The 4,951-nt window shown below is 44.3% G+C and overlaps 1 pseudogene; it reads right to left on the reverse strand.

Moving 5' to 3' along the window:
• Nucleotides 1-3,028: 3,028 nt before the first annotated feature.
• Nucleotides 3,029-4,951, reverse strand: part of LOC102002569 — a 41,830-nt pseudogene continuing 39,907 nt past the window's right edge.

A 4,951-nucleotide genomic window follows, 5' to 3' on the forward strand; every position in this document is an offset into this window, starting at 1 on the left:
AATGCCTGGAGTAAATAACCTATTACTGCAGTTTATTTACATGTTCATGAATTATGGTAGAAGCCAATCCCACAACTTTTCCAAGGGCTTCTAGACTTCATAGAATTTAGATATTCTATCAACTTTCAATCATTTGTACTTCAAACACTCCAGTACAGGAGTTTACAGACTAAGAGGCGAGGAAGCAAACCAGTGTGTGTAACTAGCATTAGGGAGGCAGAATTGCCTGGGCCTTCCCTGCCTGTGAAACACCAGTGTCTCTCACAAGTGGCTACATTGTTCGACTCAGGTTTAACTGGTAGCCTTATGCAGAGTTTGGTTGCTCTTCCTGCCTTAGGACTTCTCTACAAGGGATTAAGAGAAAGACCCACACTGCAATGTCTGCTGCAAATTCTAACTCACACTAAACACAACACAGATATCCAAAGAAAAATACACAATCCAGTAGGTATCTTTAGTGCGTGCACACACACACATGCACACGCCACTAGATACAGATTTATGTAAACTGCTCCTATAAAAATTTCTAACTGTGATGTCTATATTCATCCCCTTCCTGTCTCCCTCCATCCCTCCCTCCCTCTCCTCTCTCTCTCCATGTGTATATATACACATATATACCTAGTATATGTATATGGGTGTGTGTATATGAATATAGGTATTCATGTGGGTGTCTGTGTTTGTATATGTATATGTGTTTTGTATACACGAACAGGTGTGAGCATCAAATGTTTATAAATCAAATGAAGACAGATTTAACAAAGTCTTTATTATATGAATATGATTAGGTAAACAGATGGGCTAGGGCTAGAAGCAAATGTACCTCATTGATACAACTACAAAGATGGAATAATAATTGATGATTACCTTATTCAACCCCATCTCTGGAAATGAATGGTGTTTTCTAATACCCTTTTACTATAATGATATTAGATTATTTGGTTACTTCAATTTTTTGTTTGTAGGTCTACTAGTCCCGAAGGTAGCATTACTGTGTTTGAAAAATGTGTTCTTTCAACTACACTCTAAGAGAGAAATGAAAGTTTCTTCTTCTCTTATGATCCCAGCACAGCAGATAGCAGAGTAAAAACTTAACACATGGTCCTTGCATTTATGAAATTCTCAGATGGATGGATGGATGAGTTGGTGGGTGGGTGAGTGGATGGATAGATGGGTGATGGAGGAAGGTCATTGGTTAAGTAATAAAGAAACTGCTTGGCCTCATAGGTTAAAACATAGGTGGGAGGAGTAAACAGAACAGAATGCTGGGAGGAAGAGGAAGTGAGGTAGATGCCTCAGACAGACGCCATAGCTCAGCTCTCGGGAGCACACGCGATGAAGCTCCAACCCAGGATGGACATAGGCTAGAATCTCCCCGTAAGTGCACCTTGGGGTGCTACACACATTATTAGAAATGAGCTAGTCCAGGTGCGAGAGTTAGCCGAGAAGAGGCTAGATATAATGGGCCAAGCAGTGTTTAAAAGAATACAATTTGTATGTTGTTATTTCAAGGCATAAGCTAGCCAGGCGGCCAGGGTGCTGGGGAGGCAGGAACACAGCTTGCAGCTCCTACAACAGATGGGTGGACAGATAGATAGATGGTTGTATAGGTGGACAGATGGATGGATGGATGGATGGATGGATGGATGGATGGATGGGGTGGGTGAATGAATGCTTGAGTAGACAGAGGGATAGATGTTGAATAGGTAGGTGGGTGGATGATGGATGGATGGATGGATGGGCGAGATGGCAGATGGGTGGGTGAATGAATGCTTGAGTAGACAGAGGGATAGATGTTGAATAGGTAGGTGGGTGGATGATGGATGGATGGATGGATGATGGTTGAATGGGTGGGTGGGTGAATACATGGATAGATGGTTGAAAAGAACCTGGCCTATCAACTAAGGACCACACAGGAGATTATGATTTGTTTTCTTTCATGATGGAGCAAAGTGTTTAGAACAAGAAGCCATGACACTCAACAAGGGCAGAAGGAAGGAAACCTCAGAAGATGGCTCTGGTCCATTGTTTCCATCCTGGACTAGAAGGGAGAAACTCCCCAGCATACATGTCTTCTGCCTCCCCTCCTCCTAAGCAGCAGTCTAAGGCAATCAGCCCTTGCTGCTGTGGATTTGGGAGAAAGCAGAGCCTCTCTCCAGAACTCTGCCAAGAAGAGGAAGTCTCTGAAGGTCAGAGAAATCAGTCATGCCTCTCTGGAAAGAAACAAAGTACAACAGATGGGAACACTGGTGGGGGATGAACTAACACGGGGAAGGCTTTCCTTGGCATGAAGAAGGGGAAGCATCATATGGAGCATTTTTGTAAATATTGGCATGAAATCTCCCCAATAAATCAAAATGCAGTTTATTTCTCAATACAGTACTTAAAAATATGTCCACAGCATGCACTAGCCACAAAGAAAATCTACTTCTTCATTCTTGGGAATGTCAACAGGAAAAAGGTCTCAGAAACAGCATTTTAGCCAAATTTTCTCTGCATTCCCTACCAACCATGTAGGCTGGAGAGGTATAAGGTGCAAATAAAGAAGTGTCATAAGAAAGAGTTGGTCCATAGATCCATTAAAATCATCCCCAAACAATTCAATGCAGAACTCTGTATATGTGTGTGGGTGGGGGGGGGCTTTCCATTTGGGTCTTCTAGTTCCTTCAAAGCTGGTTAGTTGCCTCGCAAGAGAATGGTAGGGTACGTTTTTGCTCAGGCCTTATTTCCTCTTTCCTTCTTTGAGAAGGAAATAGATTTTAGGCAAATTCATGAGTCTCCATGGCCTGCCATCCCAGGAATGAGTTGGAAAGAGCCACCTCTTCCAACTGAACACTAGGCGGCAGTGTGGGAGCAAAGTTTGAAGCAGGAGGTAACACCAGTCAGACAGTGCCCCCTAGTGGGAAAGCGATTCTATGCCCCAGAACTACACCTTTTCAGAAGGATGGATATTAGATGCATCCCCCCTAAGAGGATCCCCACGGACACTATTGGGACTCTACAAACATCTTAAAAGAACATTCCTACCTCACAAGATCTCCGGGACTTCTTCCTCCTCGGTAAACTCAGGGAGCGGAACAATGAAGCCGTCTTTGCCTTTCAACCAGGTCGTCTGTTGTCCCTTGCCCTGTGGGAAGTGAAGGAGGGTCTGGCGAGCAGCAGACATGGAAGGCTGACTGGGTCTGGCTTCCTCAGTAAGACACCAGGAGCCATCTCTTTGAAAGAAATGCTTCTTTACGTATAAAATCCTGACGACTGTGTGGACTGCCAAGCTCTTCCGTGGAAAGCAGAGAATAAAGTTCATTGCCCCACTCTTAAAAATATAATCTGAATTCTCAGTGTGACTTGGGTGCCAAGGAAAGCACCCCACATACATGTGTGCATGGAATCCACATGTTTAGCATTACCACCATGCCTGCTTTCCACATGAACAACCAAGTCCTCCAATCAAATCACCAGCAAGGAGGGGACATCATCCCAAGAAGGCTCTACAACACAAGGTCCTCTCTCCACCTACTGAGGGACAGTGCGCTGGCACCAGGGAGCTGATGTCACTCTCTGCTCCGTCACCTATCAATACACCGCCTTTGGCAGTACTGGGATACAGTAAGACACTTGTCAGATAGCTAGGTAGGTAGGTGTAGGTAGATGATGATGAAGATGATGGATGGATAGATGGATGGATGGATGGATGGATGGATGGATGGATGGATGGATGGATAACACACACATAAATATACACATACATACATACATACATACACACACAGGTAGATAAATATAAAGTGTTGCAATAGGGGCGGCGGGCCGCTTCCTGCCACCCAGCTAGCTTTACCCGAAATAATTACACGGAAACTGTATTCTTTTAAACACTGCCTGGACCATTAGTTTCAGCCTCTTAACCCATTTCTAATAATCTATGTAGCACCACGAGGTGTGCTTACCAGGAAAGATCTTAACCTGTGGCTGTGTTGGGAGTGAGAATCATGGCGACTCCTGACTCAGCTTCTTTCTCCCAGCATTCTGTTCTGTTTACTCTACCCACCTAAGGGTTGGCCTATCAAATGGGCCTAGGCAGTTTCTTTATTAATTAACCAATGAAAGCAACAGATTAGAAAGAAATCACTCCCACATCAGTAAAGCACAAAAATACCCAGTGCTGGGACACATAGGTTAGGACCCTTGAACACCCAGGCATTGAGTACTGAGGGATGCTTATTAGTGTTTGGTTTAGGAACACAGAAAGCTGACTCATTCTGCAAGTTGACAGTCCCTATGAATGGAGGCTCACTGGGCTTCTCAAACTTCCTGGGATTAAGACATACTAGTGAACATGTTGCCATAACCAGAGGTACACACAGAAGCAGTTTTGGAGCTGGCCTAAACAGTCGACTTCCATACTTACTCTACCCCTTTCCTTACTAACTAACAGGTCAAATCTGTGTTTTAAAGTAGGTTAATTACCCTAGGCCATGGTGTAACTGTGAGTGTTTATGCAGGGTGAGAAATTACTGTGTTCAATAATGGAAACCTACATTCTTTGAAACTGGAACCATGGAGAATTTTGTTTCATGTTTCAACTGAAAAATATCATACACACACACACACACACACACACACACACACACACATCTCAAGTCAGTTGATTCAATAAAGTTACAAGGGTATGGTGCCTCCTAGGGTCCAGGTCATAGATCTCCTCTGCCCCACCAGGAACGTCCTCTCCATCAGGCACGAAACCATTACTACTCACAGGCCAGTCTGTTCACGCTTTGTGCTTGCTAATAAAGCTTGATTGGAACAGGGTCTTGCTATCCATGCACATGTTGTATCTAAAGCTACTCTTGAAGCCAGGCGGTGGTGGCACACGCCTTTAATCCCAGCACTCGGGAGGCAGAGGCAGGCGGATCTCTGGGAGTTCGAGGCCAGCCTGGTCTAGAAGAGCTAGTTC

This window comes from Microtus ochrogaster, chromosome 8 (genome assembly GCF_000317375.1).
Source record: "Microtus ochrogaster isolate Prairie Vole_2 chromosome 8, MicOch1.0, whole genome shotgun sequence".
Classification (NCBI taxonomy): Eukaryota; Metazoa; Chordata; class Mammalia; order Rodentia; family Cricetidae; genus Microtus; species Microtus ochrogaster.